This window comes from Scyliorhinus canicula, chromosome 13 (assembly GCF_902713615.1).
Source record: "Scyliorhinus canicula chromosome 13, sScyCan1.1, whole genome shotgun sequence".
NCBI classification, from domain to species: Eukaryota; Metazoa; Chordata; class Chondrichthyes; order Carcharhiniformes; family Scyliorhinidae; genus Scyliorhinus; species Scyliorhinus canicula.
In genome coordinates, this window is record NC_052158.1 from 80,919,711 (window position 1) to 80,941,967 (window position 22,257).

A 22,257-nucleotide genomic window follows, 5' to 3' on the forward strand; every position below is an offset into this window, starting at 1 on the left:
TCAACTTATTTTCTCTCCTTCCTTTCACTATTACTTTTTATCTATTTTGTGTAATAATTTTTGAATCCAGTCTGATATAATCCAATTATGTGTTCTATTTTTAACAATAAACCAATGTACTTGCAATTCTTTCTGTTCTCCAGATTGATGTTGCAACCAACACTGAAAGTATTGGCTTCTGCTTAGCTGAAAATTAGTTCCAAAAGGGTTATTTTTTCATTTCGTCAAGATTTAGATGTGAACAGATGTGTTTAATGTGGTTTTCACACCAAACAGGAGCTTTTTAAACCTGGGCAAGGTACCTTGACCCAAACTTGAGCGAATAGTACCGTCAGATATCAACAAGATAAGCTATCCATGTATTTTTTAAATGATTTACGGGATGTGGGTGTCGCTGGTATAGCCAGCATTTATTGCCCATCCCTAGTTGCCTTTCTGAAGGTGGTGGTAAGTTGCCTTCTTGAGCCGCTGCAGTTTGTGAGGTGTAGGTACACCCCACAGTGCTGTTAGGGAGAGAGTGCTGTTAGGGAGAGAGGTCCAGGATTTTGACCCAGCGACAGTGAAGGTACGGCGATATGCTAGGGGTTAGCAAGGAGGTTAAAAACAATTTAGGTTGTAATGCCCAGTATATTGGTACTCTCACTTTCAGAATAGTCTTGAGATTGGCACATCCTGCCTGGCTAGTACATAGGTTATCAACATCCCAAGAAAACAGGTTCAGATTAATTGTATGCCGATTGCAAAAGTAAGGGGTGGAAGATATATGCATAGATTATCTGGCTGGCATTACTTTAATGTCAGTGTTAACTGGTTTAAACTAAATATGTTGATGCCATATTAAAAGGTTTCTATTCCTGCCTCCACCCGATTGCAGACCTTCCTTTCCTTTTGTCCTTCTCCCCTCCTTTCACTCGTTCAAAATCTATTACGTATCTAACTTTGCTCCCAGTCCTGATTAAAGCTCGCAGACCTGAAACGTTAACTCTTTTTTCCCTCTCTGCGAGATGCTGCCTGACCTGCTGAGTTTAAATAACACAAGCCATCATTCAATTCACAAGAATTATTTTAAATGGAAGGAAATTATCAATCAGCTACTCAACCATGACTTAATTTCCTTCTGGATATTGCAATTTCGATCCTGCAGCAGCGATCTGACTTAAATTCATTACCATTTGCTGATAACAGGTTAAATGTCGCTCCTCCATTTTTTGGGTTCTCACACCGGATATTTTAGTTGAGTTCAAAGTTACTGACTGCCCCCAATAGTAGACCTCACATTCCTTACGGGCCATTCTGTGCCTTTACCATCCCAATTTCTAGGTAAATGATGTGAGATGTTCTGACTTAATGGAATACGTCACAGGATTCTTGCTATAAACTAACAGAGGTATGTTTATACAATGTTGTTAAATGGGTGTTGCATTGCAGGTCGCACAGGGAGTCCGAGTTACTGTAGAAACATGCACTTTTAATTGCATATTGTAGTCCGGAGCTATGGGATAGTGAAGATAGAGGCTCCAGTGTACTTTCCATCGCGTGGCTGACCAGGAGTGTCTCCCACTTTTACCTCCTGACATTGATGTGTGCTGGAAGGATTTGCAAGTTAATACTCAATCTGTTTGGCCTCTGGGATTGAAACCCAGAGTTTTGGGTTGAGAAACAGGAATACTGTCCACTGTGTCACAAGACCTCCACTAAATGATAAATAAACACTATTCAATAATTGAGTATATTTACGATAATTGCAAGCACTGCTGTTCTCAGGATTAAGATAATAAAGGATTTTCGTCGGTTACTATCTCAGTGTAAACTTGATTGTTAAAACACAGTCACTCCCTTGCTGTAAAGCGGGAGGCTACAATGGAGCCACTTAGCTCAGTGTCTGTGCCAGACTTGGGCTGACTGCTGACTGGGACAAAGGCATGTGTATCATTTAAAATCTTTTGACGATGTACTGAAACAAGTAGACAACTGCTCGTCTCATAACTAGACTAGAGTAACAGTCATTTGCAGGTTGTTATTTCTAAGAAATGTTTGTCAACATAAATATATATGACTATGGTAAAGTTCAAAGATATCTTTTAGCCAGCTCGTCTGTACTTGTCGAGCTAGACTTAATTGAATGGGATGATTTTTATGTAGAAGGATGTTAAGTAGAGCTTCTGAGAAATAACACACTTGATGTCCCCCGTTCTGTAATCTATGTTCTGCCAGCTTGAAAATTTCACAGAATTGTTACGGCGCGAAAGGAGATTACTAGGCCCATTGTGTCTGCACTGATTCTCTGATTGAGCAACTCACCTAATTCCATTTTCCCGTTTTCTCCCCAGCACACATTCTTTCTTTGCAAATAATAATTTAATTTCCTTCCGAATGTTTCAATCGAACCTTTCTCCATCTCATCTCAGACAAAGCATTACAAATCCTAATCACTCGCCATGTGAATTGTTTTCCCCTCGTATCACTTTAAATCTGTACCTTTCTCAATCTTTCCACAAATGGGAACAGTTTCTCCCTATCTACCCTGTCCAGATGCCCTCATGATTTTGAATACCTCGATTGAATTTCCTTTCAGCTTTCTCTTCTCGAAGGAAAACAGTTCTGACTTCTCCAAACTTCCTTCATCACTGAAGTTCCTCATTGCTGGAACCATTTTCATGAATCTTTTCTGCACTTTCAAAATGCCTTCACATTTTTCTTAAAGTGTGGTGCCCAGAATGGGGGGCAATTCTCTCGCTGAAACCGAACTAGTGACATATACAAGCTCAATGTAACCTCCTTGCTCTTGTACACTGCCCCTAATAATAAAGCCTAGAATACTGTATGTTTTATTAACTGCGCTCTCAACCTTTCCTGCCACCTTCAATGACTTATGCACATATATACCCAGGTTTCTCGGAATTTAGAATTGTATCCCCTATTTTATAAGGTCTCTCCATTTTTTTCAACCAAAATGAATCATAAGACAATACGACATAGGAGCAGAATTGGGCCATTTGGTTCATCGAATCTACTCTGCCATTCAGTCATGGCTAATGTATTTCTCATCCCCATTCTCCTGCCTTCTCCCCATAACTCCTGACCCCTTATTAATCAAAAACCTATCTATCTCTGTCTTAAAGACACTTAGTGACTTGGCCTCCACTGCTTTCTGCGGCAGTGTTCCACAGATTCACCTGCATCTGGCTGAAGAAATTCCTCCTCATCTATGTTTTAAAGGATTGTCCCTTTAGTCTGAGGCTGTGCCCTTGGGTTTTAGTTCCTCCTACTAGTGGAAACATCCTCTCCACATTCACTCTATCTAGACCTCTCAGTATTCTGGAAGATTCAATGAATTACCCCATCATCCTTCTAAACTCCATCGAGTACTGTCCTCAACTGCTCCTCATATGACAAGTCCTTGGTTCTGGGGATCATTCTTGTGAACCTCCCCGGACCCTTTCCAAGGTCAGCACATCCTTCCTTAGATACGGGCCCTAAACTGCTCACAATATTCCAAATGAGGTCTGACCAAAGCCTTATACATCCTCAACAGTACACCCCTGCTCTTGTATTCTAGCCCTCTCAACATGAATGCTAACATTGCATTTGCCTTCCTAACTGCCAACTGTACCTGAGGTTAACCTTAAGAGAATCCTGAACTAGGACTCCTGAGTCCCTTTGTGTTTCTGATTTCCGAAGCCTTTTTTCATTTAGAAAATAGTCTAAGACTCTATTCCTCCTACCAAAGTGCATAACCTCACACCTTTCCACATTAGATTTCATTTGCCACTTCTTTGCCCACTCTCCGAGCCTGTCCGGGTCCTTCTGCAGCCTCCTTGCTTCCTCAAAACAACCTGTCCCTCTACATAGCTTTGTATCATCAGCAAACATAGCAACAATGCCCTCAGTTCCCTTTTCCAGATCATTTCCCATTTCTCTACATTGAATTTCATCTGCTAGTTGTCCGCCCACCCCACCAACTTGTCTATGTCTTTTTGAAGTTCCACACTATCTTCATCACAGTTCAAAGTATTTGCAAGCTTTTTACTAGCTGCAAACTTTAAATTGTTGTCCTGTACACCAAGGTCTAGGTCATTAATATGGACCAGGGACACAACACTGACCTCCTGGGGAACTCCACTACAAAGTTTCCTTCAACCTGAAAAACATCCATTAACACTATTCTCTGTTTCCTGTCACTCAACCAATTCCATATCCATGTTGCTACTCTTCCTTTTAATCCATGAGCTATAACTTTTCTCACAAATCAGTTGTGCAGAATTGTTACAAACGCCTTTGCAAATCCATGTAAACCCTCATCAACCCTCTCTGTTACCTCTTCAAAAAGCTCCAGCAAGTTAGCGAACCATGATTTTCCTTAAGAAATTCATGCTGGCCTTCCTTAATTAAGTCACAATTGTCCATGTGACCATTAACATTGTCCCAAGTTAGAAGCAGCACCCCCCCCTGCCCCCCCCCCCCCCCCCCCCACTGCTGAATGGGAACACATTAGCACAGTGGGTAGCACTGTTGCTTCACAGCTTCAGAGTCCCAGGTTCGATTCCTGGCTTGGGTCACTGCCTATGTGGAGCCTGCACATTATCCCCATGTCTGCGTGGGTGTCCTCCAGGTGCTCTGATTTCCTCCCACTCGTCCCAAATGTCCAGGTAATTTGGACATTCTGAATTCTCCCTCTGTGTGCAGGAATGTGGCGACTAGGGGCTTTTCCCAATAACATCATTGCAGTGTTAATGTATGCCTACTCTGTCACAATAAAGATTATTATTATTAAGTAAAACTGTCTGGCCTGCACTTGCTGGGCTACTCCTTACACCTTTCTTTGAACACGGGTGCAATGTTTGCAATCTTCCAGTCTTCTGCCACTACGCTTGAGTCTAAGGAAGATTACAAAATAATGACCATGGACACTATACTTTCCACTCACTCCCCTCAATATCCCTGGGTGCATCTCATCCAGTCCTGGTGCCTCATTACACAGGTAACCTTTCCAGTACCACCTCCTTTTCAATTTTAGACCCTTCTAGTGTCTGAATTACTTCATCTTTTACTGTGGCCAAGGTGGAATTTTCTTCCTTTGTAAAGACAGATGCAAAGTATTCATTTTATACCTAAGTAATGCCTTCTTCTTCCATATATAGATTCCCTGTTTTTGGTCTCTCATCAGCCCTACTTCTTTCATCAACCTTTTACTTTTTACGTATCGATAGATAACTTTGACTTTGGGATTCTGTTTTGCATTAGCTACCGTCTTTTTATACTCCCTCTTTGTTTCTCTACCCCATGTCTGAACCTTGTATATTCTCAGTTGTAGTTTTTGCCTACTGCCTGCCATAAGCACACTTTTTCCTCTTTATCTTAATTTCTGCCTTCCTTGTCATTTGCGGAGCTCTGGATTTGTTTGCTTTTCCCTTTTGAGGGAATATCCCTTGGCTAAGTCAAAATGATCTCTGCTTCGAAGGTAGGCTATTGATCAGCTACTATTTTTCCTGCCAACCTTTCATTCCAAATTATTTGACCCAGATCTATTCTTACCCAGTTGAAGTTGGCTCTCCATTGGTTAATTATTCTTACTCTGGACTGTCCTGGAAGATCCTGCCACCGGACAATGGCTGGCCACCTCTGGCACCACAAAGCTCGCCGAGGAGGGGCGGGGTTGGGGGTGCAAAATCCCACCCTCTTGCTTTCTCGTTTATTCTGAAGCCTTTTATTAACTTACTATTCCCTACCCTAGTGCAATTTATCTTTCCCAATATTTCGTGTATCTTGGTATTTCTCTCTGATTTGGGCTGGAATTCTCCGGCTATTGGGATTTCCTTTTTCCACTGACAGCACAACCCCACCCACGGGTTTCCCGGCGATGTGGGGTGGCTTCGATGGAAAATCCCATTGACAAGCGGCGGGGAGAGAGAATCCCGCCGCCAGCGAGTGGCGCGCCAAGAAACACACGGCTGGAGGACCAGAGAATCCCACTCATTATCTCCTGGTTCCACATCCCAGCTGAGCTAATCTTTCCCAACATCACTCACAAGGAACTCACTTTCACTCGCAACAACTGAGTAGAACCTGTGTACTGTAGCCAAAAATAAAGCATTCATCTTGGCGGCAAAAAAGTGCCAAATTTATCTTAGATTGGACCAATTTATCAAATTGGCTATCCTAGAAACTTATTCTCCTGAAAAGTGAAAATAAATTTAAAGCATCTATTTAACTTATTAACCATATAGTTATCTTTGTTTATGATCAGGACTTACATGTCTAGTTGAGGTCTTAACATAACTAAACAATACCTTATTGTGGGCCCTACTATTTTCTACTATCCTTTTTCTCAGTATTATTTTCAGAATCCTTTTTCAATACTTTGAGCTGCTGTATATATTTTTCTCTTATTTTCACCACAAACTGGTAAAAGAAAGAACTTGCAGTTGTAATGCAACTTTGGCAATCAAGGACATCCCAAAGAACTTCACGACCAATGAAAGCAGGCGTTGTTTAAATGTAAGTGAATGCAGCATTCAGCTTGCATGCAATCTAGCACTAGACAATCCTTTTGGTGACATTGATTGAGTGATAAGCATTAGTGAGGACACCAGGAACTCTTTATTTTTCATAGAATTGTTCCGTGGGATCTTTTATGTTCAGGAACGGACAGCCTCAGTTTAACAGCTCAACTGAAAAATTTTTCCTTTGACAACGTAGAATCTGTGATTGTCTAAAGATTAAAGATGAGAGCGCTCTTATTGCAACAAGGCTGCCACCTTAGCAATGGGGGAGACAGTGGTGCTGTGGTATTGTCAATAGATTAGTAATTGAGAGGCTCAGGATAATGATCTGGGGACCTGAGTTCAAATCCCACTAGGGCAGATGGTGAAATTTGAATTAAATAAAAATCTGGATTTAAAAGTGTAGTGATTTTTTTTTATAAATGTTTTTTATTCAGTTTTCATGTTTTATATTGAACAAATTACAAATTGTTAGAGAGAGAAAAAAAAAAACACGCAAAAATTAACATATATATTTACAGGTAAGCATCTTCGTAATAATAACTGTGGCCTCCCCCCTTTAGCCGGCATACATATTTTACATTCCCCAATATGGCCGAGGCACATGTTTATTGGCATTTATTTACAGTTTGGTTTTGGGCCTTAGCTAGCCATCAAACCCCCATAACGAACCCGTAGCCCCCCCCCCCCCCCCCCCCCCCCCGGCAACCTTCCCCCGATTCCCATCCATTTTCCCCTGATTCTTGGCCGCCCGACTATTCTTCCTCTTGTTCGTTGGCCACAAACAGGTCCCGGAACAATTGCATGAATGGCTCCCACGTTCTGTGGAAGCCGTCGTCTGACCCTCGGATGGCGAATTTGATTTTCTCCATTTGGAGAGATTCCGAGAGGTCGGACAGCCAGTCTGCAGCTCTGGGTGGTGCTGCTGACCGCCAGCCAAACAGGATTCTACGGCGGGCGATCAGGGAGGCAAAGGCAAGGGCGTCTGCCCTCCTCCCCAGGAATAGATCTGGCTGGTCTGAAACCCCGAAGACCGCCACAATCGGGCATTGCTCCACCCTCACCCCCACCACTTTGGACATAGCCTCGAAGAAGGCTGTCCAGTACTCCACAAGTCTGGGGCAAGACCAGAACATGTCGGCGTGGTTGGCCGGGCCTCTTTGGCACCGTTCACATCTGTCCTCCACCTCCGGGAAGAACCTACTCATACGGTTTCTCGTTAAGTGGACTCTATGTACCACTTTTAGTTGCGTCAGGCTGAGCCTTGCGCACGTGGAGGTGGAGTTGACCCTATGCAGTGGAAGTGTAGTGATGACCATGAAGCTGTTGTCGTAGAAAAACATGTGGTTCACTAATGTCCTTTTGGGAACAAAATTAGCTGTCCTTTCCATGTCTGGCCTGCATGTGACTCCAGCTCCACACGAATGTTGACTCTTAAATATGCCCTCAGGGGCAGCACGGAGGCACAGTGGTTAGCATTGCTGCCTACGGCGCTGAGGACCTGGGTTCGAATCCCGGCCCTGGGCCACTGTCCGTGTGGAGTTTGCACGTTCTCCCTGTGTCTGCGTGGGTTTCGCCCCCACAACCCAAAGATGTGCAAGCTAGGTGGATTGGCCACGCTAAATTGCCCCTTAATTGGAAAATTTTAAAAAATAAAAAATAAATATGCCCTCAGGGATAGTCCATAAATGCTAGCCCAGCCGGTGAGGCCCACATCTCATGAACAAAAAATATTTATAATATATATATGTGCATAAAGCGTAACTGTTTCGCATCAACTTCATTCTTTATGTTGCCCACTGTGGCTATCGAGCTAAAAAGTTATTCACAGCAAACATGAGGACAGCTGCTGTGCGGCAGTTGGAGGGAGAAACGAAATTGTCGCCGACAACAACCTAATGACACCGAGGAGTGGTTGTGACCATTGAAATAAGGCGAATACTAAAAAGATCCTGCTTTAGGTTTATTCACTCCAGAATATTCCCATGCAACACTGGGGACTTAATCTTAGTTTAAATTCCCCCTTTATACTGTGAAGATTCAGTGCTTCAGTGGCCGGAGATTTAAGCTCCCTCGCAGACGGGTTCTGCGGCGTAGGATGGAACGTGAAATTGCTCATAAGGGATTCCCCTTCCTGAACCACCCTGACCCCGCAGGAACTTTACGATGGGGAGAGCAAAACCGCGAATGGAAAGTCCACCCCATGCCCCAATTAAGGCCCATTGATGGTTTCCGACCAACCTCAAGTTTTTAGACTGGGGTGGGGGTGCCTTCACCAGAAAACCTCCTTCTGACTGATGATTCTCCATGTGAAGGCCTGGTGTCCACCTGACTTCTTTCCACCCTCCTCCCCTAGCCTTCCCTACGATCTCCGTCCTGGGCCGTTCACTCACCTGGTCTTCCGAGGGGTGGTGGGGGGGGGGGGGGTGGGTTGGTGCAGTTCTTCTTCCGGACACTAAAGCGCTGTTTCTGGAGAGACAGGCCAACAGCTTTCTCAGGTGGGTCTGCCTCCTGAGTTAGTGCATGAAATGGCATCGGGGCCGTGTTCCCAGCTGACTTTTTGGATGGCAGAGGCAATGCCTCCACTGTTCTGAAAACTCAGGCCAGCACCTCCAGCTACAATTTTATGTTGTGTTTTCAAATATTCCATTAATCATTTGTACTGAAATACTGATTCCCACTATCCGCGTGGAGTTTGCACATTCTCCCCCATGTTTGCGTGGGTTTCGTCCCAATAACCCCCAAAAAGATGTGCAGAGTTGCTGGAGTGGCCACGTAAATTGCCCCTTAATTGGAAAAAATGGATTGGGTACTCGAAATTTACTTCAAAAATACTAAGTCCCAACAACAGAACTCACTTCACCCAACACAATAACCCTTCATTATGTGACCTACAGGTTCTGCTGCACATTCTTACAATTGCTTATGAGCTTGACTCGGAAGAAAGGGAAAACCACGTGAGATGCTTTGCGGATGTGCATATTAATGCAGAATAGTGTTGCCCATTTGTGTAGTGTCTCGGAGGTGTGAAGATGCAAACAGAGTAGAAGGCGCTGCCTCTGGCTCGTGATCTGCACACCTTTGTTGCAATCTCTGCTCCCTCCCACCACTGACCTTCTACTCTGTTCGACCTGCTGCACGCAACCCCCCCCCCCTCCCCACACACAGCACATAAGCTATCCCCCCCCCCCCCCCCCCCCCCCACACAGCACATAAGCTATCACATTTCTACTTCTCTTTAACTCTGAGGGAGAGTCATATGGACTCGAAGCGGTAACTCTATTTTCTATCTCCACAGATGCTGCCTGCTGAGTTTTCCCGGAATTTTCTTTTCTCCAGAATCCAGTCTCCACAGAATTTTGCTTTGATTATAGCAGGTGCAGAGTATCAGAGTAGGAGGAGAGAATGGAGTGAATGGGTGCAAAACATTGGGTGGGGTGGGGGAGGGGGAAAGAGGAATTGTGGATGGGGCTTCAGGTAGTGCAGGTTTATCCAGAGAGCGATGTGACTTTACAGTTATGAGTCAAGACAACATCAACATCTCATTTATGCAGGACCTTTACCAGTGGAAAACATCCCAAGACATTTCATACGTGTTCTATCAAAAGCTTGATGCTGAAGCCGATAATGAGATATTAGAAAAGGTCAATGAGGTAGGTTTAAGGAGCATATTAAGGTAGACTTGCAGAGAGGGAGTTCTCTGGCCCAGTCATGATCACCAGTGGTGGGACAATTAATAATAATCTTTATTCTTGTCACAAGTAGGCTTACATTACACTAAAATGACGTTACTGTCAAAATCCCCCAGTTGCCACACTCCGGCGCCTGTTCGGATCCACAGAGGGAGAATTCAAAATGTCCAATTCACCTAACAGCACGTCTTTCGGGACTTGTGGGAGGAAACCGGAGCGCCCAGAGGAAACCCACGCAGACACGGGGAGAAGTGCAGACTCCGCACAAATAGTGAGCCATGCCAGGAATCGAACCTGGGACCCTGGCGCTGTGGAACAACAATGCTAACCACTGTGCTACCGTGCCACAAATCACAAAAGTGGGCAAGGGGCCAGAATTGGACGGTGGCAGAGATCGTGGAGTGTTGTAGGACTGGATGAGATTATGGAGTGGGGTGAGCTAAGCTTGTGGAGAGCTTTTAAATCAAGGTTGAACATTTCCAATGTAGCTGTTGCTAGACCAGCAACCAATGTAGATCAGCACAGGGGTCAAATTATTAAATATTTTCTTGCATCACCACTAATGCTTCAGACATTATCACTGAACAGCTTGTCATGATATGGTCCTGTTTCTTGGTGGAATGATGACATTCTTTCACCTGCCAACCTCCTTCATCAAGAACTCCAGTGCTTCATTCAATAAGTGAGAAGTCTTTGAAGTTTCTCCTTGATCTTATTGATTGTCCGCAGCCAACGTGCTAAGAAATTTCATGCAACATACTTTGTCATACGTTGGCTGCAGACAATCAATAAGATCAAGGAGAAATTTCAAAGACTTCTCACTTATTGAATGAAGCACTGGAGTTCTTGATGAAGATGAAGACCAGTAATATTTCTAAAACTGATGTTTGCTTTTGTCTCAGTTCAAGTTAGATTGGAAATTTCTACAATCAGAATGAGAGATGACAGATTTTTGGTTTAATTCGCTGTGCTTACTTGCATTTCTCAGGCAAGCTTAAAAACATGCACAAAGATCAAACATGGGTTAATGTTCTTCCCCTTCTGACATCAACGTTGTGAAATTCTAGCCCATACTGATGTGAATTATCTGTAAGAAATAAATTTGAGTAACTTCAATCAGTATGGGCTAGAATTTCACAACGTTGATGTCAGAAGGGGAAGAACATTAACCCATGTTTGATCTTTGTGCATGTTTTTAAGCTTGCCTGAGAAATGCAAGTAAGCACAGCGAATTAAACCACAAATCTGTCATCTCTCATTCTGATTGTAGAAATTTCCAATCTAACTTGAACTGAGACAAAAGCAAACATCAGTTTTAGAAATATTACTGGTCTTCATCTTCTTGTTCGCTGTCAGAATAATAGATAAGGACAGCATAAAATCGTCTAATGAATTAGTTGGTGAGGGATCTGCTGCTTGATGAAAGGGAAACTTTCTGCTCTATTTTCTAATGTTTTTCTGGAAACAGTAGAGTAGGCAATGCCTCTATTTTAAAATTTTCATTTTTGATTTCAAATCTCTCCATAGTCATACCCTCCGCCATCTTTGTTACCTCCAACTTTCAGAGCCTCTGTAGTCCCTAATTCTGACCTGTTGCACAATCTGGCCACTCTAACTGCTGTAAAAATGCTCCTTAAACTACCCTTTTGACTTTGCCTCATTTTGCTTTGCAATCTATCTTTCATTCAACAATATCGTCTCTCACATATTTCTCATTTTAAAAAAGTGTAAAGTTTATGAGGGAGGATTGCTCAACATGTCTCACAGTAAGAAAATTGATTGTGGTTTGTATCTCAGCACAAAATTGTTTTAAAAATGTAAAGTTTTGAGCTTACTTTATTCCTCCTCAGTTTCAATGCTTGTCAGTCCAACATGCGCAATCTATCACAGAGGGGGTCGGGCAAGATATTTCTTTTCATGTTTTGCATTTCACACATTGCTGCCAAGTAGCAAAATGAGGAAATATGTTTTGTTTTGTACAATGCTCACAAGAAACGCTAACCTTTTCAGGTGGTAACCTTTCTCACCCATGCACACAGCAGGCTGTCTGCAAGATGACAAACGCTGTTACTTAATAATGAAGCAGCACAAACATATGGGCTGCATTGCCAATTTGGTGGAAAGAATCGTGAAGGGGAGGTAGAGAATCAGCTACAAATGCAGTCAGGTGTGTTCAATTTGAGGGGGTCTGATACAATAATTGAGGTGCCGTGACCCTCCAGCCCTCCAGCCTCCTCCTCCAAGTGGGAAATCTGGACAAGTGTAAGGTCAAACTTGAGATCAGGTATAACGCCTGGTCTTTTTAAATTCATTTTTACGGGATGTGGCCTTCGCTGGCGAGGCCAACATTTGTTGCCCATCCCTAATTGCCCTTGAAAAGGTTGTGGGGAGCTGCCTCCTTAAACTGCTGCAGTCCATGCGGTGTAGGTACACCCACTGCGCTGTTTGGGAGGGGGGGGGGGTTCCATGATTTTGACCCAGCGACAATGAAGGAACGGTAATATATTTCCAAATTGCATGTTGAGTGATTCAAGAGGGCAACTTCCAGGTAGTATTTCCATGTGTCTGCCGGGTTTGAAAGGTGCTGCATAAGGAACCTCGGTGAGTTCCTGCAGTGCATCTTGTCGATGGTACACACTTCTGCTACTGTGCATTGATGGTGGAGGGAGTGAATGTTTGTGGAAGGGGTGCCAGTCAGGCGGGTTGCTTTTTCCTGGATGGTTTCAAGCTTTTTGAGTGTTGTTGGAGCTGCACTCATCCAGGCAAATGAGTATTCCATCACACGTCTGATTTGTGCCTTGTAGGTGGTGGATAGGCTTTGGGGTGTCAGGATGTGAGTTACTCACCACAGGATTCCTAGCTTCTGACCTGCACCTGTAGCAACCGTATTTATGTGGATAGTCCAGTTCAGTTTCCAGTCAATGGTAACCTCCAGAATGTTGAGTTATTGATTCAGTGATGGTGATGCCATTGAATGTCAAGGGGTGTTGGTTTGATTCTCTTTTGTTGGAGATGGCTATTGCCTGGCATTTGTGTGGTGTGAATGGTACTTGCCAACTGTCAGCTCAAGCTTGAATATTGTCCAGATCTTGCTGCATTTGCACATGGGCTGCTTCAGTGTCTGAGGAGTCATGAATGGTATTAAACATTGTGCAATCATCAGTGATTTTGAAGCACTGAGCTGGAAATTGACAGCACTTAACTCTCTTTGATGTGGTTGATGTTTGTAAATATTGTAATTTCAGCACTTCATGAAGAATATGAATGAAGCAATGTTAACAGCTAGTTTGTGGAAGCTGTCAATCACAGCCCACTATCAGAAATGAGTGAATGGCTAGCAGTTAATGTATCTGAGGGATTTAAATACAGGTCACAGCTGTTTTCTTTCCAGGAATGGACAGTGCTACACCTGTATTTTTTTAAACTGCCCCCTTCTGGACTTCTCTCTAACTTCCAGACAGGGATATCATTTCTGGGGGTCCCTGGGGTGGGGGGGGGGGGGTCACTCTGGTTAGGGGATCCTGTGGGGGGGGGGTCCCTTCAGTTAGGGATTTCCTGTTGGGGGGGGTTCCTTTAGTTAGGGGGTACCTATGGGGTGGTCCTTCTAGTTAGGGGGTCCTTGTGGCAGGTTCCTTTAGTTAGGGGTCCCTGGAGTCGTCTTCCATTTTAGGGGGTCTCTGGGTGGGCGTGCAGCTGGGAGGGGTCTGGGAGGAGAGGGTTAGGCGAGGCATGCATGTGGCAGGGGGGGGGGGGTGCTGTTGTGGACTTTGGGGGAAACTCCCTTCAGGAATTAGCCCCTTGGCCCATCACAAGGACCACCACGTCAGGTTCACATTTGGTGATACCTGTTTTTATCCATATACACGTGATTCTTGGCCCAGTGAATCCTGAGGGCACGGAGAATGTGGATGTTGATGTTTGTAAACATTGCAGTTTCAGTGGGCCTGGGCACGAACCCTGATCCTGCCACCAGTGGGGAGCCAGAGTATAGCCCTAGATATAATGGCATGTGAAAATACTCAAGATTGTAAGGAGTGAGAGCTCCCCTGCATTAATAACTGTTATGCCCTCATGTGACCGAGTGCATGAGCTCAGTTATTCAGGGCAATTAATTTATAAAATTAGGTCACGGGATGTGGCATCACTGGCTAGTCTCAGCATTTATATTACCCATCCTTATTTGCCTTCTTGAACTGGTGCAGTCCATGTGATGTATGTATACGCACAGTGCTGTTAGGAAGGGAGTTCCAGGATTTTGACCAAGTGATGGTGAACAAACGGCGATCTAGTTCCGAGTCAATACAGTGAGTGTCTTGGAGGGGAAATTCCATGAGGTGGTTCCCATGTGTCTGCTGCTCTTGACCTCCTAGATGGTTGAGGTTGATGGTTTGGAAGGAGTTAATGGAGGAGGCTTGGTGAATTGATAATTAATGTAGAATTGCCAGCTATGCCGGCAGTCAGAATAAATTGATAAAATATGTTTTGGTGCTTGAGAGATGATTTCAATCTGATCTAAGCTTGATATTTATGAGAAACTGGGAGGTTGTAAGGGCATTTGATAGGATGAGGAAAAACCTGGAAAGTGGAGATGTGGTGAGCCTGTCACATTTAACAGTGCAGCCAAATTTATTTACCTTTCTCCCATTTCCCGCCCAGCACCTGGCTAAGCTGGCAGGCTATCCAGCTGGCAGCCGTGACAACCTACCTATTGAAAGAGGGTTTCACCAAGTAATTGGAGAGTGGGGAAAAGTAGAATTGATTGCCGAAGAAAGATCAAGGCTTGAAGTGGGGAGATTGGACTAGTTGGAAGAGAAAGGTCCAAGTTGCCAGAAGAATGGTTAATGGTATCCTGGAGTGTCCAGTAGATTACGTCTACTCCACTTGGCCCACAAGAACTGCTGTAAAGGGCATTTATATTCTGGAGATGGCATCGCTCATCTGCTATTGCTACAGCATTTCTCTAGTCCTAGAAAACCCTGTTGACAATTGTTAAATTTAAATGGGGTTCCAAAATGCAATATGGAAGCCTAATTTAAATATTTTAGGGCAGGATATCTGCATAACTAGAAATCTACTGTACTAAAAATGTATTTTATTTGTTATTGGGCTGTGGGTATCATTGGCACTTCTTCTCAGGATCTGATCTGCCTATGTGGCCACAGTATTTCTGTGGCTGATCCAGCTCAGTTTCTGGTCAGCAATAATTGCAGGATATTCATGGTGGAGGATTCAGTGATAGTATACCGTTGAATGCTGAGGGGAAGTAATTTGACTGTCTTTTGTTGGAGGTCGATAATACCTTACACTTGTGTGCCATGAATGTTACTTGCCAATTATTAATCCAAGCCTGTATGTTGTCTGCATCTAGCAGAGTGTGGGCATGGCTTCCTCATCATCTGATAAGTTACGAATAGGACAAACACAGGGCAATCATCAGTGAACATCCCACTTCCGACTTTATGATGGAGGGAACTTTATTGATGAAGCAGCTGAAGATGTTTGGGCTGAGGACACTACCTGAGGAAGGCCTTCCTCATTTTAAAATGGTTAAGGCCGTTAACTATTTCCTGATGGTTTTGCAGAGTGGTGTTGGTGGGTCCAGTAATTGTCCAGGCCAAAGTGATAGTACCATGTAAAATCAAGTGCTGCCATCACTTCAAAGAGCTGCCACTGATAACCTTGGCTAAAATAAATAGCTGGGTGTCTTGGTCATCAGTAGAAGAAGACAATTTATGTATTGCTTCATCTCTAGAGGGTTCTAATATTATCTAATATGGGCTGGTTTAGCTCAGTAGGCTAGACAGCTGATTTGTTATTCAAAACAAGACAGGCAGCGCGGATTCAATTCCCGTACCAGCTTACCCGAACAGGCGCCGGAATGTGGCGACTAGGGGCTTTTCACAGTAATTTCATACTTGTGACAATAAAAGATTTATTATTATTAATATTAGTTCATCTTAAAGTTAATGATTAAAATATTTCTTCTCAAGATTTATTTTATTCTCATTCAGTTTGTTGGCAGAGTTTCAATTAAGTTTGCAGATCTTATTAATCCATATCATAGATTAAAATAGTCAGGTCTGTGGCTGCTGCAGATTCTTCCGTGACTCAGGGAGTCTTCTATGTAATCCTCAGGAGCTGGAGAGATTTCGAAAGACGTGGTAACTTCCAAATGTTCCAGGAAAGATGAACCAATTGTTTATATGATACATTATTGAAAATCAGAATTCATAACATTTTGACCCCATTCCAGGCTGTTGATATTTGAAAAGAAATTCAAACATGCAACGATTAACTGAAAGAACAGCAATACAAGATGTCACATTTTAAAATAAAAACAGACTTATATATGTATATAAATATTAAACAAAGTCAGCACCTTTGATACCTTGAAAGTTCATTTACTTTTCCATCTGGGACCAAATCAAAGGTCTGCTACAGCTCTCTAGAATTCCGTTTTATTCCCCACAGTATTCCAGCTATTCTCCGAGGTACACAATTTTAAAGGGATCCTTCCATTGGCTTTTGGCTAAATGGCCCTACAGCTTTCCTTTAAGACCTCAGAACTGTGAATTCCTCAGTTCAAGCTTGGGATTCACTCTCATTGTTGATTCTTAATGCCCTCTATGTTCACAGCTCCAGACAGATGCTTTCTCTCTTCCTGTTCTTAACTGCACATTGGCTTCTGTGAGCAAACACGCATGTAGACAAATTAGCCATGAGTGAAATTGGTTGATGTAGTGAGGAAAATTGTACAGCTATTCAAAGTGTACTTCACCCTCTCTCATGAGAGGCCAGATGAAGACTCTTGGAGTTATGAACAAAACCTTTATTGCTGTTCTAATTGGGCTGGTGGCATTTGCAGCTAGCACACCTGACTGCCCTGATATCAGCAATGTGCAGACAGTTATACTTCAAATTAAGTTACAGGAAATTAGCATATAACAATCACTAGTTACTAGTTATCTATGTCCAATCATGACTATAGATTAGGTTTACATCATGCATAGTATATGAGAATAATTAACCACTCACATCAAGTATTCGCATGTTTAATTATATTACCCTATCGGTGCAAAGGAACACATATATGGATGTTGTCTTGCATTTATTTATATCGGTGGTGTGATATCTGGTATATGGCTACCAATCACCCTCTTTGTCAAGAATCCCTGCTGTTTAATGGCTCCTCTTGAGGACTGGATGCTGTAGTAGACAAGCAGCTCCAGGTGATCGCGGACTCCCTTCCTTTATCTCTAGACACTATAGCCCAGGGCAAATGATAGAATATTGCACATTGTTATGACAGGCCTTGAGAGCTAACTGTGGAGTTTCTGTTTGAGAAGGAGCCCAGGCTGATTGTGTCCCGAGTGTCTACTTACAATTTGCAACTTCAGCTAAAAGCTTGTGTGTGTAATGCAGATCGATATAGAAGTGTTTGACCCCTTCAGTGCTGACTGGATAAGCTTTTGAAACTAATTCCAATATAATGTTTTTTCCCTCATCAATTGCAGGTGATGAGAACTCTGAAAGATTTTATATTGGTGCAGAGTTATGCCTTTTCAATTCCATGTGTTATCATCAGCTTTATGAGGACCTGAGCAAGAGATTCCCAATCAATAAACTCCTTAGTATTCTTCCTGACAAGCCTTTTACCACATCTTTACTTACCCAGTTGTCAACTGTGTAGATGAATTCTTGCGATCAATTTACATATGAATGTGGAGCATGTGTAGGCCATTCAATGCCTTGAATCTGTTCCGCCATCCAATAAGATGATGGTTGGTCTTAATATGACCTCAACTCCACATTCTGCCTACCCCTTTTAATCATACCTTGTGTGTGGGATTTTTCGCCCCTACCCCCATGGTGTGTTTTGCCCACCATTGTCTGGCGGCGGGATCTTCCAACTGTCAATGAGGTTTTCTGTTGGTCGCACTGTCCACCGTCCGGGGCCCATGATGATGTCTCGTGTCGGCTCGACTGGAAGACCCAGCTGGCAGGAACGGCCGGAAAACTTCAGCCAGCGTCTTCCAACTTACCTGTTCCTTTCAATGCTTACCGTTACATCTTTTAGGGGTTCCATTCAACACGTTCTCACGATTCACTGTCACAAGCTGCACATCTGGAACAGTTTTGAATTCATTTGAAACTTCAATACTGTACGTCTGATTGTTTATGAAATTCCTAACCTTGAATTTTCTTTACACCAGGCAAGGAGATCACATAAACTTTTGCAGATTGTATTGAATGGGAGATATTGGAATGGTGCCCAATTGCCCTCATCCAGACGCCTTGATACAAAAGAAAATGAAGGGCAGCCGTTCTGATATCGTTTCCATCCTGGAAAGTTAATTATCATGAGCTGTTTTGTTGGAGATAAAGGATGGGATTTTCCAGCCCTTTGTCTGCTCTCCAAATTTTATGTTTCCTTTCCCCCTGCTCCTACGATGATTCCCACCATGGGTGGTACAGGAAAAGCCCAGCCAAACAATTAGAATTCTGAAATGACTTGTTCTCTTAAAGCGTTTCATCCTGGTGGATTTCGGATGTGCTGCTGGGCACCCTTTAATATACGTTAAGAATGTTGCGATTGAACAAAGTTTGCTGTCAGGAGGTTGCATTCATGAAGAATCTAATTTGTTGTGATAAAATACATTTTTAAAAAAAGAAGCATCTAATTCAGCACTTTGGGCAGAATGAAAGATCGTTTCACATTCTCATAATGAATCACATGCGGTGCTGCTGCTGAACTATATTTATCTGAACTCAGCAGAGGTCATTGCCAAGTCAGCCTCGTGGATTTTCTTGGATGCGGAGAGAGGACAGGCTGTGTGGCTAAAAGATGGCACTGGAATCAGGTGGAGAGTGAGGGAGCTAAAAACAAACATAAATGTGCAAGGAGAATAGTGTTTTGGCCCTGCATTGAATTTCAGAATACCAATGAGCTATTTTCTTTAAGACAGGTAAGCCCACCATTATAATAATAATCTTTATTAGTGTCACATGTGGGCTTACGTTAACACTGCAGTGAAGTTACTGTGAAGATCCCCTAATCGCCACACCCCGGGGCCTGTTCGGGTACACTGGGGGAGAATTCAGAATGTCCAGTTCACCTAGCAAGCATGTCTTTTGGGACTTGTGAGAGGAATCCGGAGCACCCGGAGGAAATACAACGCAGACACGGGGAGAACGTGCAGACTCCGCACAGACAGTGATCCGAGCCGGGAATTGGACCCGGGTCCCTGGCACTGTGAAACAACAGTGCCAACCACTGTGCTACCGTTAATAGGGGAATGTATATAGTGGATTAGATATTCCGGCGGCCCCCCACAGTGGGTTTCCCAGCAGCGGGGCAGGTGAGCCACAGACTTCAGCAGGACCAGAAGATCCTGCTGGCAGCCGTTGGGGGGTTGAGGGGGGGGGGGGGGGGGGATGGTGGTAAAATCCTGGCCAATGTTTATCGATTTGCACCAGAATATGAAGATAAACCCTATTGGATTCAATGACTGTGATCATTAGTTCCTGCTCCGCATTATTTATCTAGCTGGGAACTAGAGCAGCTTAATGATTTGGATTCAACCTCATCTCATCTAGTGTTAATTGGTTTGGTTTAAAAGGGACCGAAGAAGTACCTGTGAGAAAGACACGGATACTTGACAGAAGGGCTAGGACCTGTGGTTAATAACTGGTGTGAGGGTGGGTGGTTTGATCCTGGCACTCTCCGATCTCTCAGCATTCGTTCTTTGCCACACCAGTAAAATCCAGCTGGAAGGCAGCTCAGAAACCAATCTTCATAGATTTCAACAGAATGGTAGGAAAAGGAGATGAGCAGTACAGTTGGAGCAGATGCTTTACTGACTAGTGAGAATATCACTGACCTTCAATGTCTATTTTAAATGGTGTAGCTTAGTATTGAAAGAGGCAGGAAGACGGGTAACTCTGATGGACCATCTCATTATTTCCTCATGTGATTTCCATATGTATCTATAATTCTGTGTAACTGAAGATTGCCAGCAGACAGCTCGAAATGTAATGTGCTGTGGTAAATAAGCAGGAAGCCAACAGATTTGTAAATGTTATGTTTTCAAGCCCACATTTCCCAAATTTCTGCCAGTGGAAATGTTTTCAGTGGTTGATCCTTTTTTACCGCAGTAACATTTAACTCACCATATTTGGCAACATTTGAAGGCAGTTTCGACTGCTTTACCAGGCATGAAACTGTGCGTGGATTGCCTGCCCATTGAACAAATGGCTTGATTTTCAAGCCCATTCCTATTTTGGACACGGTAAGATTGTGTTGCTGGGGTAGTAATCTTGAGGACGGGACCTATAATCCAGAAAGCACAATTCCAAATCCCACATTGGCTGTTCTGAGAATTTGGATTCAGATAAAGTGATTGTGAAGCATTCAGAATATCATAAAATCCCAGTTGGCTCACTAACACCTTTTGGAGACGTCAGTCTCGTTATATATTTTTTTGGACTGCCTAATGTGTTACTCTAGCCCCACACCAAAGTGATTGACTCTTGCAGCACTAGGGGAGCACTCTCTGACATTGGAGTCAGCAACATCCTGCCAGGATGGATTCGGGAATCGGTTCTCTAATTCTTTCAAAATCTACAACCTGCAGTGTGGATAACGTTAATGCAGAGGGATTCAAAATGTCATTGAAATTAGAAGTGTTCATGGAGAGGGTGAACATGGAATACAAAACAGGAAAAACTGCTGATTGCAATGTAGAATTATTATAGAAATAGCAACAGGAGATAAAATTCTAAGAGAGAAGCTAAAGAAAAATGGACGAGGATCAGATTCTCTTCTGGTCTGCATTAGCTCACAGGGGCTCACAGGGCTAATCACTGGCTTTGAAAGCAGAACAAGGCAAGCCAGCAGCACGGTTCGATTCCCGTAACAGCCTCCCCGAACAGGCGCCGGAATGTGGCGACTAGGGGCTTTTCACAGTAACTTCATTTGAAGCCTACTCGTGACAATAAGCGATTTTCATTTTCACATAAACCTAGTTTTATCATCAGCATGGGGTCAGCACAGTCGTTAGCACTGCTGCCTCACAGCGCAGGAAACTCGGGTTCAATTCCGGCCTCGGGTCACTGTCTGTGTGGAGTTTGTATGTTCCCCACTGTGTCTGCGTGGATTTCCTCCGGGTGCTCTGGTTTTCTCCCGCAGTCCAAAGATGTACTTGTTAGGTGGATTAGCCATGATAAATTGCCCTTTCGTGTCCAGGTTAGGTTATCTGGATAGGGCTGGGTGAATAGGTGAGTGGGCATGGGTAGAGTGCTCTTTCGAAGTGTCGGTGCAGACTAGATGGTCAGAATGGCTTCCTTCTGCACTGAAGGGATTTGATGATCATGCTTTACCGTCAGTGGTAAGGATTTTTCAGATTCTCTCAATAATGCTCAGCACTAGCTGCTGTTAAGTCCCTAAGTGCATAAATGTTCCCTTGAACGAGATAACTAAATACTACAGTGCTTTTAAAACAACTAACTAGGTATATGAATCATGTATGCTTGATCAACCTGATTATTGTTTTTTGAGTCAAATGTTCCTTATTCTTTCAGGTTTTGGCTTTGGAGTCCCTAAGCGTCAGGTCGTGTCGAAGGTGAAGACTAATCCCACCATTACAGACAACAGTTCGACAACAGCAGTTCAGCAAGTTCCGGCATGTACCAGAAATGCCAAATGACCTTGTTTTGTGTGTAAGTCCTTTATCTTTGTCTCAACTGCTTCTGACCTTCCATACTGCAATAAGGAGAAAACAAAAGGGTAATTCTCACAAATGTTCAATGAGATTAACCAGTAAATAGAAAAACCCAGGGCAGTCTTATGATACATGGTGCCCTCGATGAACATGTATTTTAGCACCCTTTCGTTATGCACTCGTATTCATGAGAGGAAACATCTCTGAGATGCCTGAACCAACTTGCCTCCATTATAAACAAAGGCAGCATGTCAATAAATTGTCATCACCCAGGCAATTATCACCGATGACTAATGGTAATCAGAGTGGCGCTAACCGCTGTAGGAGCAAAGTCCTTTAACC

General features: G+C 43.4%; 1 protein-coding gene across 3 annotated transcripts in view; it reads left to right on the forward strand.

The window, feature by feature from the left end:
- The window catches only part of LOC119975899 (beta-galactoside alpha-2,6-sialyltransferase 1-like), a 165,706-nt gene that overhangs the window by 79,670 nt on the left and 63,779 nt on the right, over nt 1-22,257 (forward strand). For all 3 annotated transcript variants that reach the window (XM_038815830.1, XM_038815828.1, XM_038815829.1), the window contains exon 2: nt 21,776-21,913. The gene's annotated coding sequence lies outside the window, so the exon portion shown is untranslated. The remainder of the gene's footprint in view (nt 1-21,775; nt 21,914-22,257) is intronic.